Raw genomic sequence first — 15,858 nt, forward strand, 5'->3', positions numbered from 1 at the left:
TGCATGCAATTAGCAACAGGTATTCCGTTTGTATGCATGCGTTTTTCGTCAATCCAAATCGCAACAGCACGCACACGGCGACCAAGCAACAAGCGAGCGCATACATCCAAAGCGGCATCGATAGTAACGTTACCGTGCCGGAATACGTGCACCGCATAGAGTGGATTGATTCTAGTTGTCTGCTTAGCGCGAAACAAGTGGATTTTGTTTCTGAATGAATGTATAACTGCCTTTTTTTTTTAAAGTAAATTAAAAATCGATTAACGGTTAGGAAAGTAATCAGAAAATCATGAAAATGCAAAAAATTAAAAAAGATTTACACAATTTTCTTCAACCAAAAAAAGCACGCAATTTAATATGATAAACTATTAGCTTAGTATTACAATGAAGATGGGAATGTTCTTCATTCCAAGCATTGGCTCGGATTTTCCCGTGTAAAATCTTTCCATTTTGTGCGCATAGTCTCTAATGCCACATACGGAAAGTAAAGTGACTTTTCAATATATATCGGCGACGAAGAAAGAAACGAAGAGCGACACGAAGTGATCGGTTTTGTGTAAGGCTCAACCGACCGACCAATCGACCGCATTGTACACCATTCCATTGACGTTGGATTCGGTGTTGTTGTCGTATTTTTTGTTGTTGTTCGCTCTCTACTTTACTCTCTTCACAGTTGTGGCTCTTGTTGATGTAGCGCTACAGATACCTTGTTGTTGTTGCGACGACGTCGACGGCGGTACTGGCGGCAAATTGAACGTGGGGATCGTAGTACGCACACTGAAATCACAACTTTGAATGTTATGCATTTCAGTTGAGATATGACTTTTCGAACGGTCGGACGTGTCTGACAAATACACAAGATTTTTTTTTTGCTGTTTGTTCGCTTCAAAACTTGAATCTTTCGTTAGTTTCGCTATTCGACAAAAATAAATACGAACCATTGACAAACACGTTTTAGCATGGTTGACATTCAATCGATTGGCGCAGGTATAAATTGACTGATACAATAAATCGAAAAAAAAAAACATTGCACCGCAATCACAATACGTGTTTAGTGAATAAACAGTATTGAGTTATTCTCGGAAATCGGCAGAAAAAAAAAACATTTGTGTGAAAAAAAAAAAGTTGGAAAAAGAACAATAAACTTGGATTGAATTTTAGTTCAGTGGTGACGAATCAATAGACTTTAGCCATTCAAATTGAAAAAAAACCCAAAAACAGTGAAATTAGAATGTGTGTTTTCATGTTTGTGCATGGTGAATGAGAGACGAAGTAAAGGACACGGTCTTTTAATTTTAGAATCGAAAGCGAAAAGAAAGAATTTCAATTGTCGATTCGAGTGATTAGCAATAGCGGTCAATTCGCTACTTGACAATTGATTCCGAGGAACGCGCGCGTCATTGATCCCAAACAAGTCTGATGTTTTATCAGTTGATAATCAAAAGAAGTTCAAGTGAGTATGCTGTGACACAGTGATCGTAGTGTGCGCATACACGGCAAAAGAAACACCTCAAGACAATTCGATTTAGAATTGACCGATTGGAATTAAAATACAAAATTCCCGACGATTCGAAAAGAGAGGAAAAAATTTTTAGAAAGAAATCAGAACCACCTTGTGGGATACCACAACTTTATGAATTTTATGCACATCTAACGGCAACGTGAGCTAAAAGAAAATCACTTCGTTCACTTTTAGAAGAACACAGAAAATAAAAACACGACAAGCAAAGAAACAGAAACAACCAAAACAACACAACACACAATATCATTGCACTTGTTTCGAGAGCAAAAAAAAAGGTAAATATTTTTGCATTTTTGTACTTTAAGAAAGCACTTACTGAGTTAACTGAACATTTAAAGCCAAAATACAAACAAGCACGCAATGCAAATGGTTTGAACAGAAGATGGAAAAAAATATATGTATAACTAGCCGATCTCGAGAAATGAGATTTCAGCAAACATGTGACTTTCATGCCGATTTGTGATCACTCGCGAAGTGTTGAAGTAAATCGGTGTTTTTTTTGTGTCGTTTTTGTCAAACACATTTTTTTTTCTGTCTTCGGTGTGTCTCGGACCGAAAAACAACAACAATCGAATCGAGGGAAAGAGACGAAGAAAAAAAGTTACAACCAAAACAAAACCGATACTATCACCAACGAAAAAAAAAATGCCACAGACGACAGACTGAAAGAGAGAGATAGAAGAGAGCAGGAACGCACCAGTAAATACTGTGACAATCTATGGAGAGAGTAACCGAAATGGATATATCATGAATAAATGATAATACACACACACACACAACAGCTACAAAACTACAGCCGAGAGAGAAAAGCACACACAACAGATACAAGAAATCAAAATAATAAATTGTGAAAGCGGTTTTTTTTTCTTTCTTCTCTCGTCGACATTCGGTTGATTTTCGTGTTTTCTTTATTTTTACTACTTAGTGGTGACTATTATATTGCTATTCAAAGCGATTCGTTTAATGGTGAATGCTTGTCGTGACACTCTATTACCAGACCATATTGTTTATACCATTTTTATTTATGTATTCTCTCTCTCTCTCGTTTACTCTGAGCTCTTGCTCTTTTTCTCAATTGGCTGGTGTATAATTTTTTGTTTTGTATTATTGACTGTATTAAAAACTGTGTTCACACAATGCGACAGACCTTCCAGCCAATGCAAATCCACACATATATCGATCGATCGATCGATCGATCGGCCACAATATGTAATGTCGATGCAGTGCAAATCGGTGGCCAGTGTCTTGTACGCTCGATTAGCTCGTTTGCTACGTAAAATATCGACACATATCGCATCACATTCAACATACAATTTCAATATGCAATGCGTGCGATCGTTCGCATCTGTATGGAAATGATAAACTACAGAATGTAAATATATCTCGTTCAGTCTCTGTCTCTATCTCCTTCTCTCTCATACTTGCTTGCTTGCTTACTTGCTTACACACGTAACGCGCATTCGTTGACTGAATCAATAATTTTCCGTTGAGAATGGCAAACCGGAGCCTCAACAATCGTTCAATACTATGTATACATCTCTTTCTAGGCCTTGATTTTCTTCGATCAACACATCGGAATGCAAGTATGTCACCAAATAGCAAAATACACATATTTTAACATTACCATCGGCCGCACAAATCATACGAAATAATCATTTCGATGAAGAGAGCGAACGATCGACATTAACTTGATTTGCTTCATCGGCGGCCACCGTGTGTATATTAAGTTGTAACCGTGTTTATTGGTTGTTGTTGTTGTTGTGGTGGTGCGATTTGGTTTTGATTGAAGGCTTACATAAAACCATGCAAACAATGCTCTTTGCTTGCGCACGTAAATAAAATTATATCAAAAAGAAGGTGCTTGATGTTTGCACCAGACACCATACAGCCTTTGTACTCCGATTAACCCGATGCGTCTCTCACACACAGGCCACTTAATTAAATGTAAAACACGATGCACATTATCAATGTCCCGAAAAAAAAACGCGACCAAATGAAAAAAAAAAACCGAAATTTCACCTGCTCTTTTCGCCAAACTGAATAATCAATTGATTTTCGGCAAACCAACCGTCTCTCTGTCTCTCACTCTCTCTTGTTTCATCGAAGTTCTCTCAAGTAATCGATTAGGAGAAAAATACATCAATCCAGTCAAACAGACACAATTCAAAATGACCAACCGACCACATACATTAATAACACAATTTACTATTGTACACGCTATTTTGCTGAGTGCATATGGATATATCATAATTAATAACAGTCAATAAAAGAGAACGTTCAACACGACGCGCATAGTATGCGAAGCACGTCAGTCAGTATCGGTGTTGTTCCTTTTTTTCTCTTCTGCTTCTCGGCTTCTCGTCTCTGCATCGTCGTCGTCGTCGTGGTCGTGTGTATGGAATTGGCGAACTGTCTATATTCCATAGCTTAGCACATTTAGGCAAATGTAGAAATGCGCGAGACGTGCGATAAAAGAGAGTCATCATTTTTTTTTTTTTCTTCGCTTCATTCTCTCCACACTGTCCAAAGACAAAGCATGTTGAACCGTTTGATTTTCTAGCAAGTGTTTTTTTTCTCTTCCTCTTCTCTCTCTTCGTTAATACGTTCAACGTTATGATCGATTCACCGTCTAGTTAGTATGTCATCGAATTGGAAGCGAAAAAAAAAATTGAACCGAATCTTTAGGGTAATATCTTGTGAGACGCGCCAACGAATAGTCTGATTTTGCATCGCTCTTTTTTCTTATGTTGATTTTGAGCCGATATGCTATTTAAAGATCAACTCCAGACGCTTCCAAGCTAAAAAAAATACTTTTTTGCTTCCAAAACTTTTAGTTTCTAGATCAGAATCTGCGGCCATTCGTTTTTCCATCGGTGGTTGTTCGTTATTCTTGGATCAACAACAGCCCACGGGGCTAGACATTTCAGTCATCCAATTTGAGATAGATCTGAAGATCGCACGAGATTCTTGTTATATGCTATGTGAAAATCCATCAAGTTCATTAATTAAGTTGAAATATTACAATAATTAATGAGTGATAAAAAAAAACAAACTACACACGAACACACTTGACGGACATAATACACTCAAAAAACTCATTTAACTGCCTGCGAATGTTTTCATTACGGCCGCTATCTCAAAATCTCTGGAATATCAGTTGTATATAGCTCAAAAATTGGACGCACCAGCAACGAACAAAAATCATTTATTTCGATTCTGATGCTGATTTGTTGTTTTAGTTCTGGCCAAACATTTTCAAGCATCGTCTTTTTTTATTCCTTCGTTCATCATCATGATGAAGACTCGTTTTCAATGTAAAAATGATGGAAAAAAGGAGCCTTTTCAGAAACTCAAGCAGAAAATACGAGTCATTTTTTATAGATTAAATACAACAATAATGAAGAAAAAAGAACGAGAAGCATTAATAACATTGAAATAAATTACACGCGTTATAAAAAGAGATGAAGCGAATATGTTCTACTCGTTGTGGTTGGAATGATGTAGAAAAAGGAGACCGGGAATCAGAGTGTGAAGAAAAACGGGCGCAAAATAGTGGGAGCTGTTTCACCAATGCACCGGCAAGAACAATTGGTTAATCGATTGTCGGCCAATGCATTGCACACACAGCACACACTCACACTCACACTCACACTCGGCACTCACACCAATGAAGATGAAGAAAAAGAAATTAATTTTCCTTTGGTTGCGAACGAAGAGAGAACAAAATAAACCGATGTGTTGCTCGGATGAATGCAATGAAATCAAACGGCATATCCATGCGCACACCGGAGTTAGAGATTTGCTTCTCTCACAATACCACGAATTGAATCAAACGGCCTGAAAGCAAACAACAACAGCAACAACACAACGAACGGAAAATGAAAAATCAAAATAATATGTATCGAAGTGCTAGAAGTAGACGAAATGGACAAATGCGCATGGGAGTGTGATTCAAGAGCGACCAAGTGAGTGAGATAAGTGACGAAAAGCAGCAGGTAGAATTTTGTGAATCCATCCATATTTTTCTGTTCTTCTCTCTCTCTCCCTATCTCTCTCCCTCTCTCTCTCTCACTCTCTATGTGTGTATTTGTAGCGGGTACACAATTTTTTTCGACTTGTTCTCACGCATGTTTCACATTCTGCCATTAACTGTGTCTTCATCGGTTGTCGTTCAGCATCATTTAGACTATCTGTTATTCTCAGCTTCTTCTTTTTGTTTTTATTGTTGCTGTTCCCTTTCTTCCTGGCACTTTAATTTTTCCCTTTGTTTTGCACGTTCACACCACTTTCTTTGCCATTTTTTCTCTTCTCTTCTCTCACTCTCCCAATATGAAATTGTGATTTTTCATTTTGGTCTTTGTTACGCTCACGTAACTGTTTCTTCTTTTTTTCCCGGTTGTCTATTCTATTTGTCCATAACCGAACGGCATTGATTTTTGTTTTGTTTTGACAAAAGGGAGAACTTCCTACGAAAAAATCCCATTTGTTCAACGAAACACTTTCTTAACACATCCATCAAAATCACCTCCGAACTTTGAGAGGTGATTTCCGTTTTTTGCTTTTCGTCCGTCATCATCTTCGTCTATTTTCGACACACACAGAACTATATTTAGATCCCAACATGCGTCAAATAATAGCCCAAAATAAACAGTTTTTTTTTGTTGATTAAAACACAAACATTTCTAGTTGGGTTACAGCGAACGATAAACAAAAAGAAACAAAAATCGGTCCACTGAATGACGCCAATTGGCGGGAAAATGTAAATATGATGAAAGCCGCTTAGAAATGGCATCGATCGATCATGTTTTTCTGTTCCGTATTTTTAGAATTTTGTTGTCGCTTCGATCGGCCCAATTGATTCAATGTAGAAAAAAAAGTCTCATACGCATGTGATCTAAACTGCGCATTTGCGGTGGTACGGCTTGTGCAAATATTTCTCAATTGAGCGCCCAATGTGTGTGTGTGTGTATGTATATGTTTATTCAAAGCATGAGCTAGAACAAAAGAACAAATGGTCAAATTAAACATTTATTTTATTATTTTATTTCTTCGTTTTTTTCTTGCTTCTTCAATTAAATCAGAAGAATCTTCATTTGATTTTGAGATGTATGGAGCGGAGCGTCCATGCTAATGGACATAAGGTTTTGAAAAATCTTGATTTGGATGCGCAAAAAATCCATTTGCGAAATTCTCTGTTGGATTTTTGTTTTGATGATATATGGTTTTGTGGGTGCGTTTAAGAATTTAATTTGTGACCTAGCGATATGGTTGGAAGCGCAGCTTAATCAAAGTTTTGAACGAAACAAAAATGAAGATGCTTCCAGCCGAACAAAGGCGAGCAATAAATCACACACAAACAATTCATGTCTGAGTGTTGAGAATGGAATGTGTGCAAAATTGTGCGGTATGGTATGGATATTTGTGCTAATTACCCCGCATGGAAATTGAAATGATGGGCTTAAAAAGCCAAGCCTGAAAAACTTGAAAATCAATGATCAAGCGCTGAAAAAATGCCGAAGAAGCTTCTCGTGCTCAGCTCGTCAAATGCTAATCGATATCGCACATACACATCCGAGGCACATAAATACTCAACGAATGAATGAATGGATGCGCGCGAGCGCGAGAGCAAGCGAGACCGTCGACAACATATTTGCTATTGAAAACAATGAATGGTAATGACGTTCATCAGCATGTTTGTGCACAACAGCACCGATTTTCATCCGGAATTTCAATTTTAATATTTATAAGACGATTCGTATTTGGAATAAATTGTTTTGCTATAATTATAGACACATTCTGTGTGATCTGAATGAAATGCTGCATTGAGCGTTCGTATTAAGCGAACGAGCAAACAAAAAGATCGTCGAATGAGCGTGCTCGCGCGACACCCGTGATCGACTAGTCTCTCAGAATAAATTGAACAGCCACAGAAAAAAATAAATAACTAATAACAATACACGACACACGGCCGACTCTATACTCTACTCTGAGTCGAACAACAACAACAACGACGACAACGACGACGATGAAAAAAAGTTCGTATTTCAAAATATATGGCGAAAAATGTTGATCAACTAATCGTTCGCGCATACAGCCTGAGAGTGAATATATGAGGCTGAGATTATTGAAACGCGTTTGCGCAAAATACCAATGACAACGACAACTATCACGAGTGAATAATCAATCAACACACGGCACGGCACACACACACACACACACAACCAGACAAAGCAAAACAAAACAATTCCAAGTAAAGTTGAATTGTACTTGGAATCGTTTTGGAATTATATATCGGTTTTGCGATGTAGATTTTTTTTCGCGCTGTTTTGTGTTTTGCTTCAAAAATGGATTGACGAACGAATTTATTTAACTCCTTCGTATCAAGGTGATTTCATTTTTTTTTCTCCATATCACACATAAATGTGCGCGACATTAATTTGAATAATTCTTCTTTTTGTCTAAGTCAGCATTTGGATTGCATTTGGTGTCGTTACGAATCGCATGTCAATAATAAGGTGGGAGCGATAGAGAGAGAGAGAGAGAGAGAGAGAGAGAGAGAGAGAGGGGACAAAAACAACATACAGTCGCGCATTAGTTATTATTGTAATTTTTTATGGTTTGAATTTTAAATCCACTTTATATGGAAGACACAGAACGATTACGATTTTCAGTGGAAAAATTCCTTTAGAACAAAACGTGTGCGCATTGTAACAACAACAACAAAAGTTCTACAATACAAATAAATAATGTTTTCAGATTATTGAATTGCCATTTGAATGTTAACGTGGAGTATATTGATTTCCAAGTAGAGAAAAAAATGGCTGATATGTTCAACTTGATAATGAGTGATGGGAATTCCATCTGAGTAAAGCAAAAAAAAAATCTGGTTAAAAAAAACGCGAATTGGTGAAGCAATTTGAAATTTTGTAGAAAACCGCGTATCAAATTAGAAACCAGCGTTTGACCATCAACAATGGTCATTGACGCAAAATTTCGTAGTATGCGATAATTTCTACAGTTTCGAATGGAAAGAAAGCTTCTTTATGAAATAAAAAAAATATGTTGCACTTTATATCGTTCGATGAAATGCATTTGTTTCGATTTCGTTTTGATACATTTCAGTGTAATGGACAACATTTTCGCGGAAAACAAAAACATCGACACTGTCTTCATTCTTCCTGGTGTCATTGATTTATCGGTTATGTTCTCATTTTCTTAGACACTCTCATGTACTGCTGTGCGTTGTTGTGCATTGCATGATCTTTACACAGATCGGAATTATGCGGCAAACAGGAAGAACTGTTTCCATTTCTTATGTCACAAAATGGGAATTCACTTTACATCTCCATTTGAGCGAGTCACTGTGAGGAAAGAGTAGAAAACAACAAGAAGCAGCTGAAGGAAAAAACGAGAAAAAAAAATTAGTCGAGATAAAAGAATCAGAGTTGGTTGCTTCCAATGCAGAGCATGAGCTGTGCACGTTCTACACCAGTATGGCAATTACACGCTAACATGTGAATATTGTGTTGTTGATGCGCAGTTGAGCAACAGAGACAGAGAGAGAGAGAGAGAAAGATCATGACATGAAAAAGTCAACATTGCCATACAAACATCGTCTCGTTGCGACAAACACACAACATTTTAAATAGCGCACTGCTACACATCCAGTAAAGAATCGAACACGTGCAATGCAGGTTCACCAAATTGTATTCAAATGAACGACAACTAACACACAGACACAGACACACACGTCCGTTTCAATTTATTTTATGTGATGCAGGTTAATTTGCGACTCAATTCAATTGAGGTGTTTCAAACGACGTCTCTTAATAAAATTATTAAGCTGATTAAGTGTTTTTTTTTCTTCTTTCTTTGCTCAACTCTCTTCAAGTTTCACGCTTAATTCTGTCTATGGAGAAATTTGGTGCAATTCAAGTTTACGAGTAAAATGGCTCTCATTTCCGTTGGATTCTGGCGATTAGCGGGCGATTTATTCTACTCGTTGTACCATTGATGGGCAACGGTTTGTTTTGACCATTTTTATAACAGCACCGCATAAAAAAGGCACACACACATGCCATGCCGCATAAACTTTGCATAATGATTTAGATTCGATTATGGATCTGTCCCGTTTAAGTATCTCATTACGAATGCACGAAAGAACAAACGAAATCGACATAACAATGGACCCAGGGAAAAGAGAACGAAAACATACACACGTCAGCCGCGCGAATGCCAACAACACCTCTTAAGAATATTTTTTGAACAAGAAGCAGAAGAAGCGAGAATCAAAAAAATAGGCGACAAATAAAGAAAGAGCGCAAGCGCGTGCATGGCGCGCGGAAATGCTGGCAAACGGCAAAATAACAGCCCAAATTATAACGGATTTTTCATATATATATATATATATATTTCAGCGATGTCTAAAATTCAGCGCTAAAAAGCATACACACCCATAATACGTTCATTGAGCTCATGTTGAATTCAGAGACACACACAAACAGAGATAGAGAGAGAGAGAGAGAGAGAGAGAGAAAGAGGCGAAGGAAACCAACGACAACTTTTCCAGACAGCTTAAAAACAAGAGTAGCGATCGAATGACTGAAGAAATGAATCGACCTGTCCAAAATTGGAGAGAACGATCGAATGGTGTGAATGTGCGGTTTGAAACACACAAATCAGTCGATTTTGACAATTTATTAATCGACTTAAGTTCTATTTGTTTTCTTGTGAGTTTGCGCTGTGCGCGCGCTCATGGTGTTCACTCTTTTTTGTCACTCTACGGCTAAGCTTTTCCATACACACGTCTTGTCATACGCAATTAATCATTAAATTGCCCACACGATAGAGCGAAATAGAGATTTTGTCGCAATTTGTGACGAACAACAAAAAACAAGCCCGAGTGAAAAGAAGAAGAGAGAAAATAAACACCTTAGAAATAGAATTGTACGCTAATTCTATTAAATTCTATTTGGAAATACGACAAAACGACTTAACACACAACGCATCGCACAGTGAATTGCATGAGCTGCTCATTCAAACCTGATTCTTTTTTTTTTTTTGCTATTCGAACGTGATTTCAAGTATTCCCAACTAACGATCTAACAATTTAATCTGTTTCTCTATCTTTTACTGCGGCGATATTGCGTAAATAAGAACACCTCGAAGTGAATTGAATCAAGATATGTACAACACACACACACACACACGAACATAACAGCGAAACAAGTGTGCTTGCCAATTTATGGCGTGTTGAGCGTGAGCGCACTGTTAAATCTTTCAAATAGCAATCGTATTGAAAATCGCAACGAATCACGAGAAATCTCAATGAAGAAATAAAATAAGATGAAAAAAAGAGCCCAGCACAGCACGGCCGAACGAGTAAAATAAAACCAAACCATTTCAACAAATAATGATTTTTTTTTGATGAACAAAATTATTGCTCACCAAAACCGTTCGGTTCGTCTCTGATTTGTTGTGTTTTTTGTTGTTGTTGTTTTCAATGGTTTTTTTTTGCATTCAAACAAAATTCTGGCTCGCGCGCACAGAACCGCAATACACCGTTGCTCGGTGGTGTGTCTGTGTGGAACAAATTCAATGGAAATGATAATCAAATGGAAGGGAAAACACTGAAATGATAAATCATCGCGAAATATAATGATATACAATAAATACAATAATCGAAATTGCGTTGGCCATTAAAAGAACATCAAGAACTCTTGCATACTTTAAATTGTGAACAGTGTGACCACCCACAAAAAAGGAATATGAACATATTATTCCGCACATCATTCGTTCTCGTTTCCACTTTCGGCTGTGTAACACAATTCAATCGTTGTGAGCTTTTTTCTCCATCCAAATGACTGACACTTATATTTTTTTAGCTTTTTATTGAGTCTATGTATGTCTGTGTTGTTTTTTTTGCCATTTTGCAAGAGTTGCACAATTTGAAATTTCAACAAAGAGCAGGAGCGAGAGAGATAGCAACCGAAGCCTTTTTATCTGTTCAACAAAATGACAGTCGCGTGCTCGTCAAGGGCGTTTTGTTGACAAGAAATGTCAAATGTTCATTGAATTCTTGCGAAAGGAAGTGCAAAGTTTCTTTTTCGTTCGATCATTCAAGAATGCAATGTAGTCAGCCCTTTCACAATTGCGCTGTTGAATGCTCGTAAATTAGTGCGATTTTGTGGCGGAATTCAATTTAAAGCAAAAGAAAACAGTCGATTGCATTGAGTTGGTTGCTTTGTTCGGCCACAGTAACGGTACCATTAATTATCAGTTGATGGGGATTCTTTCAAAATGCACCATTTTTTCTTTGCTTGCTAGCTATTCCTAACAAGCCCCCGAACAAAAGTAGCCAAGCACAATCTTTGTGTCTCTAATTACAAATGAATGCTCTCTCTCTCTGTCTCTCTCACCCTCTTTCGCATGCCGTGCGCACTTCATAAACAATTTACTATAATTAGATTGATCCAGGTAATTGCATAACTAGAAGGAATTTCATTGCGTGTGCAAAAATATTTAAACGAACCAGATTCAGCTGCTGCTGCTGCTGATGATGTTGCCGCAAAGTTTCTCTTGTCATTAGATAAGAAAGGTGCATTAATCATAGGGAAAAAAGCAAGGGAAAAATAATCAGAATGTAATCGATTCCATTTGGTTGATGAAGGGAGAGAGAAAAAACGAAACGACTCATTGATTTGCGGCCAATGCAGTGAAAAGAGTAAAAGTGCTCGTTTTCTCTCTGAACACACAAAACGACGACAGCGACGACGACGGCGACAGAAAAAAAAGAAGCAAAATGTACACATATACATTGATTGTAGCCAGGTTCCGCATTTTCATAAGATGATATCACCTGAACAACAAACAAATTTTTTTTTTTTTTGACACGGATCTCGCTGCGATCATCACCGCCATCGTCGCTTATTTCGCTCGCATTTTAACCGAATAATTGAATCACATCATTTAAAATGCAATAAAAATATCTGACCCAGTTATGATACCTGTAAACAGTTTTTTTTTTCTTCATTTTTATAAAGGTCCAGAAAAGTACTATAGGAAATTGGAGTTTAGTCATGCAATTGGATTCATAGGAACCGTTTTTTTTTGTTTTGGCTTATGTGTGTGTTCGTTTGCGTTGGTTTTTTTCTCACTCATTTTGCCTTTTCTTCTTTTATCGATATATTCGTGACACACTGAATGGTATGCATTTTATTTGCAAACTGATGCAATTCAGATTCACACCACTTAACTTCGTTGAAACGAACATTTACTCACAAAAAAGAAACTGCATCCAAGTGGCTATCTAACATATTTGCACGTAACAGAAGAGGAGAAGAAAAAAAAAACATCATCATAACCCATATAGAAAGAAGAAACTATAAGAGGCACGTGATGATTATGCACTTTTAATGTATGAAATCCATGCCTAAAGAATAAATAAGAAGAAGGAATGAAAAAAAAATCATACAAAGCACATGTATATTGGAAAAGTCGATTCAATTGCATTGAATTATGCCATCATGTTAACCGAGTGCGCGCACACACGCGCACCTCACGACATTTGCTGTGTCGAAGTGTTGAACTATTCGGTGCATCTTTTGATTTCGTTGCTATTACATGAATGCGCGCCGTTTCGCATTCATCCGGCGCAAATTCCGAAATAATGATTTTTTTTTTATGATGTTTTCCACGTAAAACCCATTCTGCACACCGCGAACACCGTTTTTTTCTGTTCTGTTGTTGTGATATTTTGCACGCAGAAAAGAGAAAAAGAAGAAGAAATAAATAAATACGGCCGGGGAGCTGTTAACAGGTGTGCCAAATATGCTAATGATGATTTATAAATTGAGAGTGCCAATGATCATCATGTCTTATTGGATATGGCTGTAAAATTGGCTGTGGGTTTTTTTCTCGCTCTCAATTTTTTTCGGAAAACTATACTCAATGCCATGACACACAGAAAGGAAAACGGTGGAATTGGTAAACGGAAAAGTAGCAATTGAAATTGTTGCCAAGGTTGTTAGAGGTCAGGCTTGTTGTTGCATTTCAAAAATGCACCGTCGCTTGCGTCGAGCGTATCTTATCACTTTTGATTTGGTATTTAAATTCACAAAACACGGGTGTAGTGTTCATCTCATGTGTGTGCATGTGCATATCTCGCCCATTTTGTGAAAACAACACCGAAAGCACAACTCATAAAGTGCTACAATTTACGGTGCAATGTCAGATAATACAAAAATATATAAGCCACAACAAAACGCACGAGATAGAAGTTGTGCGACAAGACACAACATCATGACAACCATTGACAACAAACATCAAAAATGAAAACGAATCATATTACGATGGAAGAAGTAGTCGTTCGTAGTCCAACTCGTGTGTGTAAATGAGCGAGTGTTAAGTTTGCGCGCGCAAATGTGATCACTGTGTATGAAGCTGGAGTGTGTGCATGTGTGTGAATGCGAGCGCAAGCGCTCCCATGTAGCAAATTATCATATTTTCTCTTTTTTCACGTTGACGGAACGGGCGATAACACGGCAATCTTCAGCAAAGAGCGAAATAAACGACAAATAATGATAGTTATTAATGATGATGATCTTTACCAATGTTTTTACAAAGTGTGTGTGAGTGTTTGTGCCCCGATGATGCTATACATGACATGGCAACCAATTAAAATCACACACTCACACACACAGCATACACATTTCGTTTGGTTGCTCTTTGATATCATATCGAATGATGTGTAAGCACATATTATGAAAACTAATGAAGAACGAAGAGGAGCACAGGTCAAAAATAAGGAGGCGAAAAGTGAAATACGCGCGATATTCAACCGCCAAGAGATAACATTAATTCTTCATTTATCTTGGGCATGGTGTGTATTTGTGTCTTTTATACAAGCTATTCTTTTTTTTTTCTCGGTTTCTCTCTCTCTCTCTCTCTCAAATAATTCTTCGTTCGCTTCATTTTAATGGCTAAAAGCATACACAGATTATGTGCATGAAATAGAAATAGAGGCGTATGCCAACAATTATTTGTAACGGTGGTTTTTTTGTCAGCAGGCAATAGCAGTGAAACAGCCTCACTTCGCTCACTCACATATTCGCTTCGATTGGCACTTAGGAATCCGGCTTTACCACAATGTATAGCATGAATTATGGCCTAAAACGAAACAAATTCGATTTACTTGCTACAACACACACACACACACACACACGAACATGCATTTAGCATTTTGTAAAATTATTCAAATGACACCCAAAGTCATTCATCGAACGGATGAGATGACATCATTCCGGTGTCGGTGCTCTTTTCTTCTATCGTCAGTTGGTCGTCAAACACCCGGTGCACACATCGAGTGTATGGAGAGAAGTAGCCAGTGCACAACAATTCGCGCATCGAAACACTGTAATACTGTCATCAATCAGATTTCCTTGTGGCGACACAGCCGACGAAAGTTTTCATTGTCACTCTGACTTTTCGAAACGATTTATTTGTGCTTTGATAACATAACTTGAAATGGTTTTGGTCGTACGCGCGCGCAGGCAACCCATGTGTGTATGTGAAAAGAGCCTGAAGTGCATGTAAACCTGTTGCATTTCCATTGAAATGATCAGACGATCGAAGGCACAACACAGAGAGCAAAGGCGCGCGCGCACGCACGCCTGCGGTCGCGTTCTTGTCCCACTATATTGAATTGCGATAAATATTTAACGAGTTATTTATCAATTTCAATCTGTTTCTTTCTTCCTCTCGTCTCTATATGGTATTTCATTGTCACTTCCGTTACATTGTGGTCTCTCTCTCTCTCTGCCGGCCGCTTCGCCAGATATGAATGGGCAATTCACCTTCTTTAGCAATAAACGCTTGAGCACAATTGCATCTTCACTAATAGTGCAGTTGGACACATTCAGATTTCATTCACACAGAGCGCTCACGTTCGCAGCTTTTTTAATCGTCCCGCTTCTCTCGCCCATTCTTCAATATACTAGTATATCCATATTTTTCAAGTGATTTTCCTTTGTTGTTAATCCAGAATACCGAGGAAAAAGAAACAAAACGAAATGCAACGAAACAGAAAAACGAATTCCTTTTTCTACCGCGGGCACTGGACTCAAGGGAATTGCTGTTGCATTTAAACCTAGATCTTGATTAGTTGGTCGGTCGGTGTTTGTGTTGTATCGAAGAGACCCTGTAAAAATCCAATTTGGGATAGCATAGCATAGCAACAGTGACTTGCACTTCTCTCAATTGCATCACCATTTTCAAAACTGAGCGAGCAGGAGAGAGAGAGAGAGAGAGAGAGAGAGAGAGAGAGAGAGAGAGAGAGA

The 15,858-nt window shown here is 37.8% G+C and overlaps 1 protein-coding gene across 1 annotated transcript in view; it reads left to right on the top strand.

Annotated features, from left to right (window-relative positions):
• Positions 1 to 792: 792 nt before the first annotated feature.
• The window catches only part of LOC129576569 (rho GTPase-activating protein conundrum), a 50,762-nt gene continuing 35,696 nt past the window's right edge, over positions 793 to 15,858 (top strand). Inside the window, exon 1 of the mRNA XM_055461812.1 lies at positions 793 to 1,797. The gene's annotated coding sequence lies outside the window, so the exon portion shown is untranslated. The remainder of the gene's footprint in view (positions 1,798 to 15,858) is intronic.

This window comes from Sitodiplosis mosellana, unplaced genomic scaffold (assembly GCF_009176505.1).
Source record: "Sitodiplosis mosellana isolate CC-2019 unplaced genomic scaffold, AAFC_SMos_1.0 Smas_scaffold_6191, whole genome shotgun sequence".
NCBI lineage: Eukaryota > Metazoa > Arthropoda > Insecta > Diptera > Cecidomyiidae > Sitodiplosis > Sitodiplosis mosellana.